Consider the following 25,859-nt stretch of genomic DNA (forward strand, 5'->3'; position numbering starts at 1 on the left):
TGAGCATACTCAACAAAACGGACATTTTGGTGTCCATAACTGCGTGTTAGCCTATTATTTGTTCACGCGCTAAAGAGCGTTCTGGCGCGCGTCGTTTTGTGCGTCCTGTGTGTGTGTCAGCAGGACAGTCGATGCTTTTCGCCCTTGCATGGTTTAAAAGCATTTGCATGAAGAAGAACGTGATTATATAATGTAACGCTAGCCAAAGGATGACACGCGGCAGCCCAGTTAGGAAAAGCTGATCTATGGCAACCAAACTTCACTGGTGAGTGTAACGGACGGTCAGGAAGACGTTTTGGCAGGGGGAAAAGTAAAACTGATCAGAAAATGTAACAAAAATGTAACAGGATGTTGTAGAAATGTAGTGGAGTGGAAAGTATAATAATTGCTGCAAAATGTAACAAAGTAAAAGTCAAAAGTATGCGCTATTGATTCTACTTAAGTAAAGTACAGATACGTGAAAAAATTACTTAAGTAAAGTAACGAAGTATTTGTAGGCTACTTCATTACATTCCACCACTGGCTGTGCGTAAGTTACAACTTAGCCTAGTTTTGACGTAAATGGGCACTAAGTTACGACTTACGCACTTCTAAATATTTTTGTGTTGCACCATTAAACTTAGTTGAAGCGTAACTCTACGCATAAACTAAATATTTACGGCAGCCTCCGATCAGGAGTAACGGTTGGAACTTGGAATAAAATAGCAGACAGACTGAACTGCATCAATAAACTCTTATTTTACCTGACAGACTTCAATTCTTTAGACATATGATAATGCTGACATTTACACTCGCTTACATTTTAAAAGAGAGAACATAATGTGAATAGATTATTTTGTTAGCGGTTCATCTATGGAGATGCGTCCAGGCAGATTTTCTCACAAATGCAGTTGAGCAACTTCCTCTTCTAAAACAGTAGATGGCGCTAAACTAGAGGCTAATTGTTGCAGGTTGGTGAATAAGGACGCTACACATACAGTGGGTTAAGATCCGTGTATTTATCTCTTGCAGAACTCACATGCACACATAGCACAAAAACTGCTGACTTCCTGTTACATGTTAACATACCCAAGTTTTCCACAAGGTGGAGCTGCTGCCTAACCAGTACAACAGGATACCCTGTAACATCTCCCTTCCTGTAGTAAGATATCCAAACATTAAATGGCATTGCCCACAAACCTGAACGTAATTAAACTCTACCTGTTAACTCTGCAAAGAACACCCCAACTTATTAACAGGCTATTACCATGAACAGAACAAAACCTAAGTTACCCAACACAGCTGTTGAAACAAATACCGATATGACAGCTATTAGCAGTGTTCTTGTTTTCCTTGTTCAGTTTGCCCCACTTACAGGTTCAATCTATCCCGAGGCTTAATTAGCCTGCCACTCCGGGAGTATGCCTGGCCCTGCTCCGCTCGGTGTGGCGTGCAACTGGGTTGTGATGAATGGGTTGCACCCCCATGACTGGTGCCTGTCTCTTCACTGCTGTCCTCGCTCGCAGAGCCCTCCTCTGTGGCATGTGCGTCCCCGGGATGCTCAGGGGAATGTTCTAGATGCCCTGATGACAACGAGGGGACTCTCTCCGCAGGTCTAAGATCGACCCTGTTGCGACGGTATGTTGTCCCCTCCACATTAACAACATAGGACCTGGGGCCCGCCTGCTGCAGGCACACCCCTTTTCTCCACCGGCCAGTCCTGTCCCCAGGGAGTGGCTTCATCCTGATGGGCTGGCCAATGTTCAGCTCAGGTAAATCTTTGGCTGATCTGTCATAGCTCAGTTTCGCCATCTGGCGTTTCACACACAGTTTGTCCGGTATCTCATTGATGACCCGGGGCATCAGGAGCTGGTCCGCCACAGGGAGGTGCGTCCTCAGTCTCCGAGACATCAGCCGCTGTGCAGGACTGCAGTGCAGTCCTTCGGTGGGTGTGTTTCTCCAATGGAGAATAGCTTTCCATGGGTCCTCGCCAGCAAACGTGGCTCTTCTGCACAGGTTTTTTACAATCTTTACTGCCGACTCTGCTTTCCCATTGGCTTTTGGGTGTCTTGGCGATGAGGTAACATGCTCAAATGACCACTCTTTTGCAAATGTCCTGAAAGCTCCACATGCAAACTGACATCCACGGTCAGAAATGACCCGGTCTGGTATGCCATGGCGTGCAAATTGAGCCTTGCACCTCAGGACCGTAGTTTCAGCTGAGAGGTCAGGAAGCAGATCGACCTCCCAGAAGTCAGAGTAATGGTCCACCACGAGCAGGAAATCCTTTCCTGCATGGTTGAACAGGTCCATGCTCACTATCTGCCAGGGACGTGTGGGTAGTGGGTGTGACATCATGGTCTCCTTCTGTTGTTCATGTGCGTACTCATTACACACAGAGCATTGCTGCACAAAGTCTTTGATTTCCCCCTGCATGTTGGGCCAGAATAGAGTGTCACGAGCTTGCCTGTAGCAAGCCTCTCCCCCTATGTGGCTGTAGTGGATCCGTCTCAGCATTTCCGGTCGCAAAGTTTTAGGAATGATAACACGCTGGCTTCTGAAGAGTATGCCGTCTTGCACACTAATTTCGTCTCTGATGGCCCAGTACCCTCTAATCACTATGGGCGTCTCCTCTCTGCAGTCTGGCCATCCTTCAAGCACGACAGTCTTGAGCATCTGAAGGCACTCATCCTTCTCTGTGTGTTGTCGGATTTGTGTGAGGCGTTGGCTGGTGACGTTCAGATAGTCTGTCTGCTGAATTGCTGCGGTGTCGTACTGTTCCTGCTGCAGGCTGCAGACCATTTCCCGCCTGTACTGTGTGTCTGTGCTCTGTGGTGGGGTAGCAGCTCTGCTGAGCGTGTCACTGATGTACATTTCCGGGCCTGGCTTGTACACCACTTTGAGGCAATAGTTCTGAAGCGTAAGGAGCATGCTCTGGAGACGCTTTGGTGCACTGAGGAGGGGCTTAATGAAAATGGACACCAACGGGCGGTGATCTGTCTCTGCTGTAACATCACCTCTCCCATACAGGTAGTAGTGAAATCGCTGACAGGCAAACACAATGCTCAGGCATTCTTTTTCTATTTGAGCATAATTTTGCTCTGTTTGGGACAATGCACGGGATGCAAATGCAACTGGCTGCCCGTCCTGCAGCAAGCAGCAGCCCAGGCCTGTCTGGCTGGAGTCGCTCTGTATGGTGACCGGCCTGTTAATGTCATAATACCTCAAAACAGGTACAGCTGTAATCAGCGTCTTGATCTCCTTCATGGCCGTGTCGTGTTTTGGCAGCCAGTGCCACTGTACATCTTTATCCAACAGCCTCCTCAGTGGTTTGCAGACCTCTGATAAGCGTGGCATGAACTTGGACAGGTAGTTCACAAACCCCACAAAACGCTGCACGCCTTTAGTGTCTGTGGGGTTGGGCATGTCCAGAACTGCTCTGACCTTGTCAGGGTCAGCTTTGAGGCCCTCGGCCGAGAGGACGTGGCCGTGAAAGCGGACTTCCTTAACTCGAAATTGCAGTTTCTTCAGACTCAGCCTCAATTTTACTTCTCTGCATCTGTCCATCAATGCGGTGAGGTTTGCATCATGGTCTCGAATGGCCTCCTCCTCTGTGTCGCCACAGCCCACAATTAAGATGTCGTCAGCTATAGGCTCAATTCCTTTCAAGCCCACCAGGAGCTCGTGCTGCTTCCTCTGATACAGCTCTGGTGCAACCGACACGCCGAAAGGGAGTTTCAGCCAGCGTTTCCTGCCCCACGGCGTCCAAAATGTAGTCATCAGGCTGCTCTCCTCATCCAGGCGGCACTGTAGAAACGCGTCCCGCGCGTCCACCAGCGTGAAGATACGTGCTTTTGGCAGTTTGTACAGCACATCATCTAAGGTGGGCATAAGGTAATGGGACCGCTTGAGAGCTCGGTTCAGGGGTCTGGGGTCAATGCAGAGCCTAAGTTTCTCTGGCTTCTTCACTATGACCAGATTACTTATCCAGTCAGTGGGTTGTGTGACTGTGACTAAGTGCCCATCCCTTTCATACTGGTCCAACTGCGCTTTAACGGCTGCTTTGAGGGCCACTGGTACGTTTCTGGGAGCGCACTGCACAGGGGCCACAGTGCTGTCCAGCTCAAAGTGAAGGTCGCCAGGCAGAGAGTCAATGGGGCCGTTGAAGACATCATGGTACGTGCTGATTAACCTCTCTTTAGTCAGCATGCTCAACTTGATGTGCTCTACACTATTCAGCTCCTCTGGAATAGTGAAGCGTATCAGACCGAGATCCTCGCATGTAGAACCCGAAAGCAGTGGCCTCTGGTCGGATTTCACGATTTCAAAGTCAAGTTTGTGTCTCTTGCCTCTAATGACGCACTGAGTACTGAACAGACCCATTGAGTTCATCCAAGCACTGTTGTAAAGTTTCAGTCTGGTGAGACTAGGCTGAAGAGCCGTCGTAGGTGATAGTCTCATTTTGTCCTTAATGCTCATTACGTTGCAGGTTGCTCCAGAGTCTAGCTGGCATCTCTGGGGCCCATTCTGCAGTGGGAGGTTGACAAACCACTTCTTACCCTGTGTGTTCACTGCTCCTATGCTCATTGCTGTGTAGATCTGGCCCAGATTGCCACCATCATCATCTTGGTCCTCTTCAGAGGGGGCGTCCATAGTGTGCAACTGGCGTGTGTTTTGGCCTCTTTTCATGCACACTTTAGCGAAGTGATTGGGGGTGCCGCACGAGCGGCATGTTTTCCCAAAAGCGGGGCACTGGTCCCGCCCACGTCTGTGTTGAGTTCCACAGTACCTGCACTCGCCTGTCCCTCTCATGCTCTGTGCAGGTTTGATGGTCTGCTCAAATGGCCTGCTGGTAGGCCGCCGTCGCTGTCCCTCTGCCACATTAAGGCTTTCCCCAGGCCTAGAGGTGTCCAGCGCCATAGTTTTCAACTTACTGTCCATAATCTCTGCAGCGCGGCAAATCTCAACCGCCATTGCCAATGTGAGGTCTTTTTCTCTAAGCAGGCGGCGTCTCGCGCCCTCATCAGTTATTCCAAGAACAAGCCTGTCTCTTATAAGCTGGTCTCTTAAAGTTCCATATTCACATGTTGCCGCCTTTTCTCTCAGTCTCGTAACAAATGCATCAATAGTCTCACCCTCCTCTTGTCTAAGATTTCCAAAGACGTACCTTTCAAAGATGACATTTTTAGTGGGTGTAAAGTAGTCTTCAAGTGCTTCCAATATGGCTTTTACATCTTTCTGCTGGTCTTGTGTGAGACCCAGGTTGTGCTTGTATAAGTGTCGGCACTCACTGCCCATTAGCCGTCTCAGTGTTGCCGCTTGCACGTCCGCATCTTTCTCACATAGTCCGGTCGCCAGCAAGTAATCATCAAACTCTGCTCGAAATCTTGCCCAATTGCTGCTCAGGTCACCAGACATCTTCATCGGCTCCGGTGGCGGAATGGATGACGCCATATTACAGTCACAATGTTATGTCTAATGTGAACTGGTTTGCCGCGAACTTAACTTTCCAGTAAACAAACAAAACGCGTCGCGTTAGCGATGGGCTACATAAGCTCACTTTTGGGTCCTAATCTATCTGACACCATGTTGCAGGTTGGTGAATAAGGACGCTACACATACAGTGGGTTAAGATCCGTGTATTTATCTCTTGCAGAACTCACATGCACACATAGCACAAAAACTGCTGACTTCCTGTTACATGTTAACATACCCAAGTTTTCCACAAGGTGGAGCTGCTGCCTAACCAGTACAACAGGATACCCTGTAACACTAATTTAACGCTAGTCTCCCAGGAGAAGCACTGATTTGAAACTTGCCTTTGCCTACAGCTGAGGAAAATGACCGGTGAATGAGTGTGTTTCTGTCTTATTTGATCTATAATTAACCTTTTTGAGGTTTTCTCTTGCAAAATGTTTATTGCATCTAGACAGAAATCCACATTAGCACTTAACACTTCACTCTCTCTAGGATCGGGGAATCTATAAGCTGAAAGCTCTGCCATCATATGTTGCTTTTTGTCATTTTTTTCTGCATCGGACTCATGCGAAATGACTAAATTAGTGATTATGTCTACACTTGAACGAATCTATTTCTTTCGTTCTCCATAAGTGAATGAGAACATTTCATTTAATTGAGCGGCGGGTTTCATTTGTGTGTCCAAAATAATAATTTGGGCACTGCATAGGCTACGTCACAGGCAAGTTAAGAAACAATTTTATATTGTTTTTTTTATTTTTTTCATTGATTATTTTATTGCATTAACAGTTAAGCTGACTGAATTCTAACTAAATAAATAAATAAGTGTGACCCTCCTTTCAATTAAATTAAATGTTCTCATTAATTTATGGAGAACGAAAGAAATAGATTCGTTCAGTGTCCAATGCAGAAAAAAATGACAAAAAGCAACATGATGGCAGAGCTTTCATTTTATAGATTCCCCGATCCTAGAGAGAGTGAAGTGCTACTAAGACAGTGCTAATGTGGATTTCTGTCTAGATATGAAGAGTTCAGATGCAAAAGCCTTTAAATGCCATCTGAAATTTTCTTATAGAATGATCATTTTTATCAAGCTCGTATATTTAAATTCAATAATTTCACTTAAATGGAAATGAAGATTACCTATTAATTATCATTTAAGTTAAATTACTGAACTTAAATATACAAGCTTGATAAAAATTATCATTCTATAAGAAAATTTCAGATGGCATTTAGAGGCTTTTGCATCTGAACTCTTCATATGCAATAAACATTTTGCAAAAGAAAACCTCAAAAAGGTTCATTATAGATCAAATAAGACAGAAACACACCCGTTCACCGGTCATTTTCCTCAGCTGTAGGCAAAGGCAAGTTTCAAATCAGTGCTTCTCCTGGGAGACTAGCACTAAATTAGCCTCTAGTTTAGCGCCATCTACTGTTTTAGAAGAGGAAGTTGCTCAACTGCATTTGTGAGAAAATCTGCCTGGACGCATTTGTGAGAAAATCGAGCCGAGAGATCTCAAAGCGAAGTGTCACACAATCATAACAGACAGATATGCATTTGTATGCACTAGATTTGGTATTTGTTCAAAGGTTACATGCAATTTGAAGGATGGTTTGTATATATTTGTGGAGTATTATCTTGGCTCATTTATTTATATAGGCCTATGTAAAACACAATACATATTTGTTACTCCACTGCATATTCACTCAAACCGACCTTTGTTCTTGCACATTGCTTTCTGTTTGTTTGCGAGTCGAGATTTCCTTTGCAAAGCGGATCGAGTTTGTTTGCGAGTCGAGTTTTCCTTTGCGAAGTAGATTGAGTTTGTTTGCAAAATGCTGTATTTGTTTGTTAAATTATGGCACATAATTCGCTCCATATTCATCAACATGAACCCGTCCTGCAGCGCCGCTGTGTGTGTGTGTGTGTGTGTGTGTGTGTGTGTGTGTGTGTGTGTGTGTGTGTGTGTGTGTGTGCGTTCGTGCATCTGTCCCATCAGCCCATAAAATCAGTCATAATAAATTCATTTTATTTTATGTTATTTTTTATCATTACTTATTTATTTATCCTTATAAATTCATTTCAAATGTTTCTGAATGTCATTTACAACAACACTTGTACATTGTAAAAATGTCATTTATAAAAACACTTATGTAATCCCCCCACCGTGGGGGACTCAAACCCGGGTCTCGGGCATCTGTAGCTAAAACGCCTATTGAGATCAGAGGAGTGAGGTTTACTCGCACAGCGACTACCAGCTGGCCTCCGTTACACTTATGCAATTCATGATTAAGTGTCGTATTTAATGGAAACATATTTTTACTGTTAGTTTAGTGAGGCAAAAGAAGTTAGAATGAAGAATAAACTGAAATTCACAGCATTCAACACCTTCTGCTCACATATTTGAAGGCTGCTATTGGATCATTGAGGGTAATCGTCATATTATGCGACTACGCATTACTTTACGGAGAGCTTACGACCAGGGCTGCGTTCCAGTCCACTTTTAGACACTCAATTAAGAACTTTCCTTAGCACTTCCCCTCTGGGGAATCCCTGCCACCATTTTGAAGTGCGATCCACTTTGTGAAGTGGACGAGGGAAGTTTATGTGGACAGACTCTCGTTCCATAAACTGTAAACAAATATGTACGTAGTGTCCGTGACATCACCCATATGTTTCTGAATAGCATTTTTAAAGCCTAAAGTGGGCGGAGCCGGCTGTCGCCATCTTGGCCTTGCGTCACCGCGCGTCACACAAAGCGGCGGGGCGGAGGGGCCTGGCTATCTGAAACCACGCCCACCTAGCTCGACGTGATCGAGTTAGCTCAGGCATGACAGTACCAAGTCTGCGACTGCACAGGGCCTCGCGCTAAAGTGACAGGTGATGATGTAAAGCCAATTAAAAGTTCCTGTTTTTGCCCTTCGAAACATTATAATAGTTAAAAGACATAGCTACAAGTGAGACTGTGTATCGAGATTCTGTACTATTCTGCTAGTTGAAAATGTCAGCTCGACATCGCTCGTCAAGTTCGTAGAGAGCTTTATTATTCAGTCCATTTTAAAATCTGATTTTGGCCGCATCTCAAATGGGTCAAACCAGATAGATTAACGTTACCTATGAAGTTCAAGTAAATGCACTTGAAATCCGCGCTCATTCAAGGATATTATAAGCATATTATTATAGTCTATCTGTTCAGTGAGAGTAACGGAACCACAGAACGAGTGTGTGGCCTCTATATCTATAGACGTTAGACGTTTTTAAATTCGAAAACTCCTAAAGCAACAAAATTGTCAGACATCCATTAGTGCATGTTCACAGAGGAAAACAACTGAAATACAGCGCTGGTTGTTCTCTCGAACGATATCGACGACAATGAATTGAATCCAAAGGCGTGGGCGATGTAATGGGTGTATTAAATTGTATGAAATGTAGCGTCTGGACCAATCAGACACACACAAATTATTCATTTATTTAATGAATAATCCAGCAAACTCACTCTCCCAAATAAGGCCTGTGAAATGTTCCCCAAATGAAGCTAACACACTGGCAGGACGCAGTGTCTTGTTACAGGACACACACTGAGACTGGGTTTTACGATCGAAAAGAATGTCCTGAGAGCTGTGACTCTCACTTAAATTCTTGCAGAGGAAGAGAAATAAAAACCCTGTTAATCCTATATATATTCTATATATAACCACTTGATAAATGTGTAAACATGTATCTAATTTTCCCATCTCATGATTTTCCCTTTTATGTGGCGTTTGTATTCTTGTAAACTCAATTGGGTTAATGTTTCATACTTTGCATATTATGGTTAACCAACATTGTATGTGCGGCATGTTTGGTCTCTAAAAAATCCAATCTTCGTCTCTGATTTGTTACTTTACATTACATGTTGCTAACTTTGTGACACATTAGTATTATAAGAATCTTAAAGATTCTTTTCTTAAACACCCAATGAAAGTACATATTCAAATGCCCTGCTAGAACACAAAGGGTCGTAAAATTTCCCTCCAAAGGGAAATCTTCTCATTGGCTCACACACCTCCAGAGGTTGTGCCATCTTCACGCTTTAAAGTCACTGATCAGCTTTTTAGCTCTCTCTTACTCCCTTTCTGAAATGCTGACGTGTAGATGATGCTGAACTAGAAGCTTCTAAGGACCCACCAAGGCTGTGCCAGGCTGCGGCCTTGTCTTTCAATTCACCAAAGATACTCTGACTACCACTGGTTCTCTCTCATCAAGACCACATCAGCAAAGATCAACTGGAGCCTCAACAGATTGCATCAGGACAGTTTAATTCAAATGGGCGAGACATGCAAGTATCAAACTTAGTCTCATTATTTGATACATTAAGTATCAAAGGACAAATAGGTTAATTGATTGTAATATTAATTTACGACAGTAAGTTAATTATATTAACTGATCCAAATATTCATAATCAATTATAACCAGTTATTATTGATTATTAATATTTCATAGAGCTAATTTGCTACAGAAATAATCCCGAAAAAAGCACTAACACGGCAGAGATGGCAAATTCAGCAGCGGGATTAGCTGAGTTGAAGTGACAGCTAATGCCGAGTTCAGACTGCATGATTTTAGCCCCGATTTTGGCTCGCCGACAGGTTTTGAGAAATCGCCGACAAATGCCCGAAATCACAGGCAAATCGGTGCTCGTTCACGCGAGTGACAATCACGCAGTGTGAATGAGCAAAGACGCGATCTGAGAGAATCACCGACGAGTCGCCGACGCCCGTGAGATATTTGGCTTGCTAAATATCTGGACCTGTCGGCGATTCAAAATCCTGCTGTGTGAATGTGTTCTGACTGAAAACTACATCGGCGATGACCGACAGCCAATGAGAGAGAAAGACACAGAGCAGCGGGGAGGAGTTATAGACCAGAATATCAGTATTTTAATAGATATATTTACAATTATATGAAACAGAAACAAAGCACAAACATTTGCTTGAACAGCAGCAACAGCAGCACATTGCAAAATTATTTATTTAACGTTACCCCCAACTCTCTTTGCAGAACACACAGTCCTTGCTCCCCTTGTCTTCCCAGCCATTTCCTCACGCATAATGTTTTTCTTTTTCTCCTTTTCGCTGCAAATCAGTGCACAGACAATTTGGATCGCAAGCTTCTTGCAGGCTATTATTTTTAATAACAATTTCAGTCTCGCGCGAGAACTGCGGTCTTACACACGCAGGATTTAGCGTTATTTCCTTATCACTTCTCGCGTGTGTTTGGTTGCAAAACGTAGTTTGCGGACCAGACAGAGAGTTGTCGGCGATTCTTCCTCCTGAAAGTCATGCAGTGTGAAACCTCCTGTCGCCGATGCATCGTGCAGTGTGAACACACCAGCAACTGAATGTTACCCTGGATAGTCATGCAGTGTGAAAATAACAGTGACCCAACTACTTTGAAAATCGTGCAGTCTGAACTCGGCATAACAGCACAAACGGCTAGTGACGTCAGCGACAATCCACCTGTCACTCCAGTGGCCACGCCCTTAATTATGCTGAACTTGAATAATTTAAACGGATGAGTTATAAAAAATGTCACCCCCCTCACAGTTGTCACAAAGGACTATTTGGACTAAAACCAATTTTTGCTCCAGGCTGTAAACTTTTTCTTTTTTTTTTCTATTGTAAAGTTGGGCATTTTAACATGGGGGAGATTTGGAATCGACTCCCTTTTGGAGCCAGCCTCAAGCGGCCAGTCGATGAATTGCGGTTTAAGTTACTCCCGTGTTGGCTTCAAGAGAGAGAGACCGGGAGGTTGGCGCTTGCCTCGTTCCCTCGATTTTGACCGAGGGAGCGAGTCTACTTCATATGTACACTTCACGCAACTATATGTCCCACAATGCAGTACGATTGTGACGTCACCACAGATCTCATCTAATCACCATCACAACAAACAACTCTATGATATATTAATAATATTTTTATTTATTTAAAACAACCCAGACACTCCTATGTGGATGCTGCATTAAACAAATTCTTAATAGTTTAAATAATATTAAATTAAATAATAAATCAACTCCATGGCTGATTCCAAGTGATCAAGGGCTTAGGACGTCCAGCCCACTGCAGTTTCCACCAGTAGTGGCACTCGTGCAGCGTAAGCAATGACGTACATCCGAGTGAACGAGACGGAGGGAAGTTACAGAGTGTACAGAGTTAGTTACAAACTAGCTAGTAGTTACTAAGCCTCTAGTGTGGACTACGAACGTGTTTGCAGTCCTGTACCAGATCGTTGTACCGCATATTTTGCATGTCAAGTCTTGGTTTCCCCTTTGGGGTAGTTTTTGTTTTGATTTATTTTTTATTAAAACACAAATCGGTAAAAAGTCAGCTGTTTTATTGGGGAGGAGCGGGGCAAAACCTAAAGCAGCATTATTTGTAACACACTTGTTTTAAATACTTCCACACATGCTAGTCGGGTTTAAATCGGTTTAAGTTACTCCCAGATGCACAGATGGGGCATGTTGTCACACTGCGTTACAATGAGTGCCATTTTTGAACTATGATATTCTATTCTATACTTTTATGAATTCTATTGAGAAACCACTAGAAAAGGGCAGATAAAGACTGAGAGTAAATGTTTGGAAATTGTTAATTATGATGTTGTTTTTAACGCAGAATAGCTGTTTTTTTTTGTTTTTGTTTTTTTGCGGTGTTTGTTGTCAAACTCAAAAAAAATGTATTAATAATTATATTTAAATATTTAAAAGCTAATAATTGTTTTTATTAACAAAACATTTTAGTTTGAATTATTTTATTAGATCAGATAACATTTTAAGCTGTCATGTTACAATGAACCCCAGATATGGGGCATGTTATCACAATTCATATATGTATTAATGAAACAAAACCACATAATTGTACTAAACATGTGGGAAATTAATGTGGGAAAAATAATACTCTGAACTTACGTTTCTCCACAAAGAACTTGTCGTTTCTAACTAGCATTATTGTTGCCTATAAATTTCGCATCGCATTTACAATTATATTGATATGAAGTCAAAACGAAAACACTGAGGTAAATGCATTTACCCGGCACACTGCACCCTTTCTATTCTATATAAAAGTAAAAAAAAATATCATACTAGTGGCCACGTGGACGAGTATTACAGTATTTAGATTTATTTTTTATTCCATTGTGTAGTTTCGATTTCCTTTTAGAAATTTGAAACTAGGCAGCAACTTATTGTAAACTGTAGAAAACATTAATAACCCACACACACATTCCGTTACAGTAATATCATTACATACATACCTTACAGTCCTGATCAAATCTTGTTTTTGGTGCACAAATGAAGGATGCGATGAAACAGGTGAAGCTTGAGCTTTAATTCCACGTACTAAAACGGGAACTTTCTACTTTACAGCCCAACGATAAAAACTAAAGTGCTCTTAACATGCAGGACCTTTCCTCCTCTCTATGTCCAGTCCAGTCAGAGTTGCTTCGTCAACTTGTTATATGCTATTTGGGCTTCTTTTATAGCAGTCGCTTACATATTTGGCCAGCAAAACCTGGCAGCAAGCCACATTAATGTTCTTTACTGCTTGCCTTCCTGGCAACATCACTATCTCAACCAAATATGTAATCTATTTTTTGCAGAAATCACGTGATTTAACGGAATACTGGTTTTGAAAAACAAAAGATTTCGAAAGATTTGAAAGGGAATGAAGCAGGCAGGCTTGGGAGGGTTACTTTAAAAATGTATTCCATTACATGTAGCCTACAAATACTGCACAAGTAATGTAGTACCTATTACTTATGGATTACTTCAAGGTCACACATATAAATACAGTCATGCAAAAAGAAATATTACTACAAATTCTTATTCTTATTATTCTTTATTAAGAATTTGGTCCAGTGTACAATATTTGCAAAATATACACACATCACTGAATATATATCAATGTAAAGGGCTATACAGACATGCTAAAGTATGCTAATACAGATTCTTTTGTTTTATTTTTAACTAACATGTACAAGAAAAAAAAACATTTCTAATCTACTTAATAGTTTATTTTAAAATAGGCCTAAATGTTGACTAAAGCCATGATCTTTCTTAAATTGCCTGACTGAACTCAGGGCAGTGGGAGTTCCCCTGCGTTACCATGTTGTAAACAACCATGTTCTTTCTTTGAAAACCATAATAGCTGAATTTCCATGAATTTAAAGCGTTTTCGTTTCTACTAGCAGCAGTGATTCAATCTCCGTCTGATGGGATTGTAGACAGCTATTACCAGTGGGTGGCACACATGAGTCATTACTGGCAACAGAACCAGTAACTACTGTGTAATCAAGTCAAGTCACCTTTATTTATTGTATCAAAGCAACTTCACAGTGATAACATGAAAATAATACAACAAAGTTTGTTTCTAAAAGAAAATTGCATCATCGTCCACCTTAAGGTAGATCAATAATATTTCATTAATATTAAATGTTCTTAACTAAGCAAGCCAAAAGCCAAGGCAACAAAGGAACCAAAACTCCAGTGACAGAATGGAGAATAAAACCTTGGGAGAACCCAGGCTCAGTCGCTCAGTTCTCCTCTGGCCGGCGAGCGAAAGGTGTATGATTCTTATGAACATTCAGAATATTTATCCAGTTCCAGCTGGTTGTAAGTCAGAGTCATCATGCCGGTATGGAGACAAGTTTGTTTAGGATCAGTCGTGTCGATGGCCTTCACAGGGTGGATGAGGCTGGCACTTCAGGGATGCGTTGTGGACGGGTACAGGCGTTGGTCCTTCATCAGATCTGGATACGGCTGACTTCAGTAAACCTCAGAATAAACAGAAAGACTAACATTAGCGTAGACGCTGTCATAGAGAGTAGACATTTACATGTGTTGATTGACAACCTAGCCTGATAATAGGATAGGTTGGGAGTAAGAGGGGGTGGGACTTAAATCCAGTAGAGAGAGACATATTGAGACGGTGTCTGTTAAGACTGTGTCTGTTGCAAGCTGTTGAATAAATAAGTTCATAGCTACAAAGTCGTTGTAAGCAAGACTTATTTGACATGGTGTCAGAAGTTGTGGAGTAGTAGAAATGGCGAAATTTGCTCCACCCACGAACTTCACCTTTGATAGACCTCAAGAATGGGCCGCATGGCGACAACGCTTCACGAGGTACAGAATAGCCTCGAAGCTCACGGAGGAGGATGGCGAGGTACAAGTGAGTACCCTTATATATGCCATGGGACCAGAGGCAGAAAACATATTCAGCTCGTTCACGTTTGAGAGAGACGAGCAGAAAAAAGAATTCGACACCGTGGTAAACAAGTTTAATGACTATTTCATCCCGAAAAAGAACATCATCCACGAGAGGGCGTGCTTTTACCAACGCATACAAAGGCCGGGGGAAAAGGCAGAGATGTTCATCCGTGCACTCTATGAATTAGCAGAGAGTTGTGAGTTTGGTGCTCAGAAAACAGAGAACATCAGAGATAAGCTTGTGGTTGGCATCAGAGATAAAGAGCTTTCAAGAAAGTTACAGCTAATGACAGATCTTACCTTAGACACGGCGGTGCTGATGGTGAGGCAGGCGGAGGACATCGCCCAGCAGGTGAGCCAACAGGAGGAAGGTGCACCAAGCAGTGTCCAGGAGGTTACACGCAGACGACCTGAAAGGAAAGGAAGATGGGATGAAAAGAAGCCAGCGAGAGGAAAAAATGACAGAATGGTCGGTGGCGGCAGGTGCGGAAAGTGTGGAAAAACGAAACATCACAACAAGGAAAAATGTCCCGCAGCAGAAACTGAGTGTCGAAAATGTAAAAAGAAAGGACACTGGGAGCGTATGTGTTACTCAAGGACAGTTAATGAGGTCATAAGAGGAACACACACACAGTCAAGTGATGACGATTCATATTACCTGGGAACGGTAAGCAAAACTGGGGCTGACAACACAGAGAACTGGTTTGTGAAATTGAACGTGCAAGGCTCGAGAGTAAAATTTAAAATTGATACCGGAGCTGACGTGACTGTTATGAATGAAGAGACTTTTAACTCACTTGGAAGTAAAGTGAAGCTGAGTCAGACACATGCGAAATATGACAGCCCAGGTGGAAGGATAAATTGTTTGGGACAATTTGAAACGACCACGGAGTACAAGGATAAAAAGTTCAAGTTCACAATTCACGTCATGGAGGGCGACACCGTGAACAATTTGCTAAGCAGAGAACAAGCAGTAGAGATGGGCTTAGTTAAAAGAATCGAGCAACAGGGAACAGGGAACAATGAGAACTGAACCAGTTAAAATAAATCTAAAAGAGCATGTAGAGCCATACGCAGTCCACACAGCGAGAAGAGTGCCGTTACCATTACTCCCTAAAGTTAAGGCCGAACTCCAACGAATGGAGGAGAACGGAGTCATTGAGAAGATAACGCAACCCATGGACTGGTGCGCGCCGATGGTACCGAAGTGCGCATCTGCGTAGACCTGAAAAAACTAAACGAAAATATAAAAAGAGAACGGTTCATCTTACCCACGACTGACGAAATTCTTGCCAAACTCGCCGGGTCCAAAATATTCTCATCTTTGGACGCCGCAAGCGGCTTTTGGCAAATTCCCCTACATAGTGAGAGCAGTCTTCTCACTACGTTCATAACGCTGTTCGCTAGATATTGTTTTAAGCGCTTACCATTCGGCATTAGCATAGCGCCAGAAATATTCCAGCGCAAAATGAACGAACTACTAGGAGGCTTAGAGGGAGTTGCGGTCTACATGGACGATCTAGTCGTTCACGGCGAAACCCAAGAACAGCACGACGAGCATCTGAGGCGCGTTCTGGAGAGGATCGAGCGCGCAGGGCTCAAGCTCAACAAAGAGAAGTGTATCTTCAGACAGAAGGAGCTTTATTTCCTGGGGCACGTCATAGACGAGAGAGGAGTCAGGCCTGACCCGGGGAAAGTAAGGGCTATCTCAGAGCTGCAAGCCCCACGAAATGTAAGTGAACTGAAACGGGTCCTGGGGATGATAAACTACATGGGACGCTACATTCCAGACTTGGCGACAGTGGGCGGGCCGCTGTTTGATTTATTAAAAGGGACTGTAGCATGGACATGGGACCAGTCTCAAGAAAGCGCTTTTCAAAAGCTAAAAGAAACTTTAATGACTGCACCTGTTCTCGCGTACTACGACTCGGGGAAGGCCACGGCGGTGTCAGCAGACGCGAGTAGCTACGGGCTGGGAGGAGTCCTGCTACAGCTGCACGGAGACAGCTGGAAGCCGGTGGCATATTGTTCGAGGAGGTTAAATGAGGCGGAAACCAGGTACGCGCAAATTGAAAAAGAATGTTTGGCCGGGGTTTGGGCATGCGAGAGATTCGAGAAATATCTCATAGGCCTGGACAGATTTCGCCTTATTACAGACCACAAACCCCTCGTACCATTGATTAATAAAAAAGACTTGGACGCGGTACCAATACGCTGTCAAAGACTTTTAATGAGGCTAATGCGATTCGCAGTGACCGCGGAATACGCACCTGGGAAGAGGCTTATATATATATATATATATATATATATATATATATATATATATATATATATATATATATATATATATATATATAAAGAAAATAATAATAATAATTAAAGCTGCAAGCAGCATTTATCGGGGTTCAAGCATTTAAGGCCTTTAAGCACATAAGCATTTAAGACATTAAGTTTTATTTAGCAAGCATGTAACCACTGACATAATAGATGGAAAAGACCATTTACAGCCAATACAGGCAATGTACCATAGGAAATATATGGTTTTCAAAGCTTTTTAACAGTTATAGCGCCAACTATGGTCCGATCTACATAAAAACGTGCATGCTTGTTTATGGCACATATGCTAACCAATTTTCGTGAATTTCTGAGTTTTTGTTTATGATTTATAGGCCTTTTAGTGTATTTTGCCACGCCCCTTTTCTAAATGACCCTATTACAGCCATCCAAACGCAAAAGTTCAACTTTTTTTGATAATCATTGATTTAGAGAGTCCAGAGAATTGTCCTAGACTGGTTTGGTTCCCATCGGGCGAAAAACCTAGGACTATTTCGCAAAAGTAGGTTTTTAACGTGTTCACGAATATTTAATGAACGTTTTGATTGACAGCAATGGTTCTTGAGGCAAAGTTGTTCGGCATGAGCAGATCTATCAAATGATATGCATTTTGTGAAGAAATTTGTTACACCACTTGATTAAAGAGCCTTAAAACTTGTTAGCGCTAACTAGTGGCCGATTTCTTTCAAAATTCTTACAGACCTCTAGGGCCATAAGTTGAACATGCCCATCGAGTTTCGTTCCGATCGGCCTCCGTTAACCTTGTCTAATAGGTGCTCAACTTCATTGGCCGATGGTGGCCATGTTTTTCGAGATACGCCAATGTCCTCATAGACATACATGACACATTGGACCAAGACACTGCATACCAATTTTCAAGTCAATCGGACTAACGGTCAGGTGGTTATAGCCTGTTTTATGTTTTTTTTATGTTATGGCGCCACCATGTGGTCAATCGCCGCGTTTTTTTTACTGTGACCTCAGATTGACCTCTTACATATGTGTACCGAGTTTGGTGAAAATCTCATTTCGTTCACGAGTTATAGCTATTTTAGTAAAATCAGCTCCGCCTCCTGCGAACGTTTCTAATCCCTTAGCGACCGTGAATCAAAATTTCAACTTTTTTTCGATAATTATTGATATTCAGACTCTAGAGAACATTTCTGCACTGGCTTGGTTCCGATTGGCCAAAAAAAAACTCTACTAGTTCACAAAAGTAGGTTTTGGACAAAATTCAAAATGGCGGAAAAATTTGCATACCGGAAATTAAATTGAAGATTACATTTTGTCCGTCTTGAGCCAAGGATTACAGTGATATAAGACACTTGAAGTGTTTTCCGCCAGGTGGCGAGGGTAGGCCTTGGCGTCTCTGTGTGCTGGGACCCGTTTGTTAGGCCTGACGCCTGCGAGATAAAACTAGAAGATTGTGGCAAAGAATCCTCGAGGACGAAAGATTCTTCATCGTACATAGGAGCTCGATTCAGAGAAGTTAGGAAGGTAGGGCCAAATGCTGAAAACGATCAAGCATGCTGATAAACTGTCAATTAACACGGGTAGGTCTGCTGTGTATTTATACCTTGTCATTGAGTTGATTACTGATTGATCTCCACTTGTGCTAATTGGGTTAATTATCTGAACCTGCTCCTCCCGAACTTTGTTAAATAAAACATCATATGGGAAACTAGTGCTTATATTTTTCAATATGTATGCTATATATTAATAAATATATTAATAAATGAAGACAAAAAAGTAATATTCACAAAGTTTGATCTTTTATTGTGTACATATATTGCACATACATGTTTATGTACTGTATGTATAGTTACAATTTATTTGCATTAATTTCATTATTAGACCTAATAGCAACATTAGGTCAAATTCACTGTAAAGATGTACAATTCTTAGTTTCATTCATGGTGGTAACATGAAAAATGAGCCATTTGGAAGATTGCTGCAATCTCATGGACAACTAACACTTAATAACATGAAATTTAAATATAAGCCACTAGATTTCATACATACAAATCAAGTGTGAGCTTAGTCGTCATTTAAATGAATGGATTTTTTTTTTTTATGTAAGCAAACGTCAAGAATTTGTAACCTTTCTCCAATTTCTATCTTTTCACAGCTCCCTGAAAACTATCAACAAAATGGACAGCATCTGTTATTCTTACTTTTGGCAGATAAATGAATAAAAAACACGCTGTTCACAGTCCATTTTGAGAATTAATGGTGATCATAGCTGGCGGCGGCACGACCGGAAGTATCGCTACTCTAATAATAATAATAATAATAATACATCACACTTGTATAGCGCTTTTCTGGACACTCAAAGACGCTTCACATGGGAAATAAAACAAAACAAAGGGGGTTTTCAGGAAAAGCTAGTTTGAACAGGTGGGTTTTGAGTACTGATTTGAAGTTTGGTAGTGAGTCAGAGTTTCTAATGGATGTAGGGAGTGAGTTCCAGAGGGTGGGGGCAGCGATAGCGAAAGCTCGATCCCCCAAGGTCCGGCGGTTCGTGCGGATGATCGGGGTAAGGCGGTTGGTGCCAGCTGAGCGGAGGTGGCGGGTGGGTTGGTGCTGTTTCAGGAGCTCGGTGAGGTAGGGCGGGGCCAGGTTGTGGAGGGACTTGTAGGTGAGGAGGAGGAGCTTATATTGAATGCGATAGTGAACAGGTAGCCAATCGAGCTGCTGGAGAACAGGGGTGATGTGTTCTCGGGACCGGGTGTGGGTGAGAAGGCGGGCGGCTGAGTTCTGGATGTATTGCAGTTTTTGTAGTTGATTGGTAGGAAGTCCGTAGAGAAGGCTATTGCAGTAGTCAAGTCTTGAAGTTATGAATGCGTGAATGAGGATTTCAGCTGTTGACAGGGTAAGGGAGGGGCGAAGGCGGGCAATGTTGCGGAGGTGGAAAAAGGATAGTTTAGTGATATGGTTGATGTGTGTTCGGTATGAGAGGGTGGAGTCCATTATGATACCAAGGTTTCGGACAGAGAGGGAGGGGGTGACATTATGACCGTCGATAAGGAGAGTAAAGTTCTGAATAGAAGAGAGGAGAGATTTAGGGCCGGTGATAAGGAGTTCTGTTTTATTGCTGTTTAGTTTAAGAAAGTTATTGTCCATCCAGGTTTTAATGTCAGAAATGCAATTGGTGATGGTGGAGAGGATAGCCGGGGTGATGGATTTGGTGGACATGTAGAGTTGGGTATCATCAGCGTAGCAGTGAAAATTAAGTCCATGGCTCTCTACTTCCGGTCGCGGGCGCCAATTTGTGAAATAGGCCTATTGGACCTGTTTAAATTTTTTATCTAAATAATAATGACACGATTAATTATTTTTTCAAACTCAGACTCATTGGCCTTGGCTCATTTTCTGTGAAGAATATATATCAGAACACATTTTCAATGAAAACACACTGTACACCCACCCTACACATTTATATTACACACAGGATGTTTGAGTCCACTGGACCCGGGGCTAATAAAAGTGTGGAAATTGTAGGTCCTGTGTACCTTTACTCTGTCCTCCTCCTGTCAGGGCCTGCTGTTAGTGTGTGTGTGTGTGTGTGTGTGTGTGTGTGTGTGTGTGTGTGTGTGTGTGTGTGTTCTTGTATATGGTTTATGAGGACACATGTGTATAATGACATGGGTGTCACGGTTCATAAATCCTATGCCTCTTTCTTGTCTCGTGTTTCTGTTGTTGTATATTGCGTGCTGATTGTGTGGGCGTGCCGGCTGATCAGCACTCATCAACAATCAAGTTCATCACTCTGTCACCAGCTGCAGCTCATCTCAGCACCTATATATACTCACTCAATTCTCATCTCCTTTGTCAACTCGTTGTATGTGGTTCCCGGTGTGTGATCTCGTCTTGTTCCAGTCTCGGTGTCTCGGTGTCTCTGTGTCTCCTTGTTCCTGTTCGTGTCCGTGTCCCCGTGGATGTTCACCCTGGAATTGTCACGTCACGTCATCACTTTTCATCATGACACATCTGACCATCGAAGTCCCTGCGCCACTATCCTGTTTTCGCTCTGGACTGTATCTATCATCAACTTGTGTACAATAAAGAGAAAAGAGTTAACTTGCATTTGCTTCCGTGTTTCTATCATGACAGAACGATCTGACCCATCGATGGAAGCAGCGAGTAGCTCCGCCAGATCGCTGGAGGAATTCGTGAACAGCAGCATACTTCGAACTCCCCAGCGGTCTTCCAAGCACTTGTCAACGACGTGTTGCGAGACATGGTCGATCAGTTCATATATGTCTACCTGGATGACATATTGATTTTTTCTTCGTCTCTCCAGGAACATGTGCAACACGTTCGACAAGTGCTCCAGAGATTGCTAGAGAATGGGCTTTTTGTCAAGGCGGAGAAATGCGATTTTCATGCACAGTCTGTTCCTTTCTTAGTTTACATTGTGTCGGTTGAGGGAATGCGCATTGATCCTGAGAAGATTAAGGCTGTGGTAGAATGGCCAAATCCAGATTCCCGTAAGGCCCTACAGAGGTTTCTGGGGTTCGCCAATTTCTACCGGCGGTTCATTCGCAATTTCAGCCAACTAGCCGCACCTCTGACCGCCTTGACCTCCCCCAGAACGACGTTCAGGTGGTCAGACGCAGCCGAGGCTGCGTTTGCCAAACTGAAGGGTTGCTTCGTTTCAGCCCCCATTCTGATAACCCCTGATCCATCACGTCAGTTCGTGGTGGAGGTCGATGCGTCAGAGGTGGGGGTAGGTGCAGTGTTATCCCAGCGTTCTTCCTCAGACGATAAGATGCATCCTTGCGCGTTTTTGTCTCATCGTTTATCCCCTGTGGAGCGCAATTATGACATTGGCAACAGAGAGTTATTGGCAGTCAAGTTAGCATTGGAAGAATGGCGCCACTGGTTAGAAGGGTCGGGGGCACCTTTTATCGTCTGGACCGATCACAAGAACTTGGAATACATTCGGACAGCTAAAAGACTAAACTCCAGGCAGGCTCGGTGGGCTCTTTTTTTCGGTCGTTTTGATTTTACTCTCTCGTACCGCCCGGGTTCCAAAAACATCAAACCCGATTCTTTATCGCGTATTTTTGACCGTTCCGAACGCCCGTCTACTCCCGAGTGCATTTTACCAGAGTCTCTATTCGTCTCTAGACTCACATGGGAGGTCGAATCGAAGGTCAAGAAGGCCTTAGAAGGGGTAACGCCTCCGACTCGTTGCCCACCGAATCGCTTATTTGTGCCGGAGGGATTACGGTCCAGCGTGATTCAGTGGGGACATTGTTCCAATGTGGCTTGCCATCCAGGAGTTAATCGAACTAAATTTTTGGTCAAGCAACGATTCTGGTAGCCTCTCATGGCTCGTGACGTTCACAATTTTGTCTTGGCTTGCTCAGTTTGTGCCACAGGTAAGACTTCCAATCGCTCTCCAGATGGGTTACTTCAACCGCTGCCGGTGCCTTCGAGACCCTGGTCCCATATCGCTCTAGATTTTGTCACAGCCCTCCCACCCTCCAGGGTCACACGGTAGTTTTGACCGTGGTGGAACGGTTCTCGAAGGCGGCCCATTTCATTCCCTTGCCCAAATTACCCTCAGCCAAGGAGACAGCGTTGATTGTCGTTAATCACGTCTTTCGGCTACATGGCCTCCCGATAGACGTGGTTTCTGACAGAGGACCCCAATTTGTGTCCAAATTTTGGTGAGAGTTTTGTAAGTGCCTGGGTGCGACTGTCAGTCTGTCCTCTGGGTTTCATCCCTAGAGCAATGGTCAAACTGAGCGAGCCAACCAGGATCTGGAGAGAACGTTGCGATGTTTAGTGTCCAAGAATCCTTCCTCTTGGAGTCAGCAACTGTCTATGGTGGAGTACGCCCACAACACGTTGCCAGTGTCATCCACGGGCCTATCACCGTTTGAATGTAGTTTAGGGTACCAGCCACCTATTTTTCCCAGTCTGGAATCCGAAGTCGCGGTCCCCTCTGCCCACGCCTTCGTCCAGAGGTGTTGCCGCACTTGGACTAGAGCCCGTGAGACTCTACTCCAAGTGGGGGCGCGCACTAAGGCCCAAGCCGATCGCCCCCGGCGTAAGCCTCCCTTGTATGTCGTCGGTTCTAAAGTGTGGCTTTCTACCAAGGACATTCCTCTCCGCTCCGTTTCTAATAAACTTGCTCCTAAATTTATTGGCCCATTCTCTGTCACTAAAATCATTAGTATGGTGACAGTCCGCCTCAATCTTCCTCCAGTGTACAGGAGGATTCATCCCGTCTTTCATGTGTCCAAAATTAAGCCCGTGTTTTTTGCTCGTATTAATCCGCCAGTCCCGGTTCCCCCCCGCCGCGACTCGTAGATGGGGAACCTACTTATTCGGTCAGTCGTATTCTGGACTCAAGGCGGAGGGGACGCGGATTTCAGTACTTGGTGGACTGGGAAGGTTACGGTCCGGAGGAGAGGAGTTGGGTACCGGCTAGAGACATCCTGGATCACTCCCTTATCGATGATTACAATCGGCAGGTAAGGGAGCCTGGGAATGCCAGGAGGCGTTCCTAGGGGAGGGGGTACTGTCACGGTTCATAAATCCTATGCCTCTTTCTTGTCTCGTGTTTCTGTTGTTGTATGTTGCGTGCTGATTGTGTGGGCGTGCCGGCTGATCAGCACTCATCAACAATCAAGTTCATCACTCCGTCACCAGCTGCAGCTCATCTCAGCACCTATATATACTCACTCAATTCTCATCTCCTTTGTCAGATCGTTGTATGTGGTTCCCGGTGTGTGATCTCGTCTTGTTCCTGTCTCGGTGTCTCCTTGTTCCTGTTCGTGTCCCCGTGGATGTTCACCCTGGAATTGTCACGTCACGTCATCACTTTTCATCACGACACATCTGACCATCGAAGTCCCTGCGCCACTATCCTGTTTTCACTCTGGACTGTATCTATCATCAACTTGTGTACAATAAAGAGAAAAGAGTTAACTTGCATTTGCTTCCGTGTTTCTATCATGACAATGGGTATTACAACATGGTTTATGACGACATCTGTGTCCTCATAAACCAAATGGCTTATAAAAAAAACACATATACTAAATGGTGTTTTTTGAAATTCAAAATTTTGATTGGTAGGTTTATTATACAGTTTGTACATTAGAAAAACAATTACGCCTATGGAGAGTGACCATACACCACATATCCAAGTGAGTGTGTGTGTGTGTGTGTGTGTGTGTGTGTGTGTGTGTGTGTGTGTGTGTGTGTGTGTGTGTGTGTGTGTTTGTGGGTGTGTGTGCATGTGTGAGAGAGATTGTGTGTAAGTGTGAGTGTAAAAGTGAGTTTTGTGTTTCTTCCCCTGCCGTTCCTGCACAAGGTTGCAATTCTTAAATGTGATCTAACAAAGCTAAAGAGAAAAAAATATATCATTTGTAATATTATATATGAATTATGTATGCTATTTATATTCCATGTAATTGGGATGAAGTAAACATCTGTTGAGTATTATAATATAAAATTGATTAATTGTGTTGAATTAAAAACCGCACAATGCAGCAGGTCCACCAGACCCACGAACACTGGCTGAATAACACAAATATAAACAACACACAAGGGTTAAATAGCCAGTACTCCTCCCTGATAGGAAACCACCACTATCACTCACTTAACTAATTCTGTCACATTAGTACTGCACAGTAAATTCACAGTAGCTGTGTCCCAATTCGCCTACTTATGCTACGGCCTAAAAGTATGTAGGCCAAATCTTTTTGTGAAGAAAAAGTACATTCTTTTGAGTGTGTAGCAAAAGAGCAGGCAAGCTTTGGGACACACTACTTTGTCATCTTTAACAGACAGCTCTGTCGCGTGCGTCACTGTAAACTGACTTGTCAATCATCTTGTCACAGTTAAAATCCTCCATTCAATCTAATTAATTTCCTACCATTTCGGAGAGAAATGTTGAAGCACGTTGATCTGGCAGTCGTGGGTCTTTCATGCAGAGACTCCTCATGTGTTTGCAATTTTAATATAGTGATGCATTTAAAAGTTAATGGCTAAACATATCTTTACAAAAGTTCACAATGCTGCTGCAGATGTAAGATGTAATATAATGTGGACAACATTAAATTAATACATTTTCATCAGGTTAGAAACTGATAATTAACCCTTTAAGACCGACGGGAGCGCCGGCGCTCCCGTTTGCGTGTGTCTGTTTAAGAGCCTATAGAAACTGAAACCAAATCGCTAGCTCAATAACTCTTTTTGCATACAAAACCAGAGATGTAACATGTTCAGATCAAGCCTCCAACATGCTCCTATTGCGTTGTTTTCATCCTCTAATGAGTCTGTACAAATTGCGTAATATGCGTTTACAAAAAAAAACACACAAAAATGCATTGCACGTCTTTGCACACATGTTCTGTAGATCTGCGATTGATAGTTACGTCTTCCGATGCTCATTGACGTATCACGTTCTGTGCACTATGACCCCAAAGGTTGTCACATGTTGTGACGTCACACGCTGCGTCATTTGACCATGCGTTTGACTCCCATTTGCTGTATCGGTATGTTTCTTTCTTTTCGTTATTGTCTTTTTTATCATTGCTTCATTTTATCCTTTATTTCTCCTTTACACACTCACAAATACACGTTTACAAATGCAAGCACATTCACACACACACACACACACACGCGCGCGCACGTAACAGTCTAAACGAAAGTACACGGACGCGGATGTTTTGGCAATACTAATTGCGTCCGATGAAGATGAACTGTCCGTCTGCTCATCGGCTCCAGATTCCGTTTCAAGGACCAAGCCGACTTTCTTGAAGGAATAGATCCGTCCCAGGAAGAAAGCCAGGTGTGCAGCCA

General features: G+C 43.3%; 1 long non-coding RNA gene across 1 annotated transcript; it reads right to left on the reverse strand.

The window, feature by feature from the left end:
- Positions 1-13,340: 13,340 nt before the first annotated feature.
- Positions 13,341-25,335, reverse strand: LOC308687030. The gene is made up of 3 exons (XR_014029680.1): positions 24,931-25,335; positions 23,736-23,952; positions 13,341-15,112 (listed from the first exon to the last, which is right to left on the reverse strand). It is a non-coding gene; the product is annotated as an uncharacterized lncRNA (long non-coding RNA).
- Between the last annotated feature and the right edge of the window lie 524 nt (positions 25,336-25,859).

Source organism: Scardinius erythrophthalmus (genome assembly GCF_964197995.2).
Source record: "Scardinius erythrophthalmus genome assembly, chromosome: 2".
NCBI classification, from domain to species: domain Eukaryota; kingdom Metazoa; phylum Chordata; class Actinopteri; order Cypriniformes; family Leuciscidae; genus Scardinius; species Scardinius erythrophthalmus.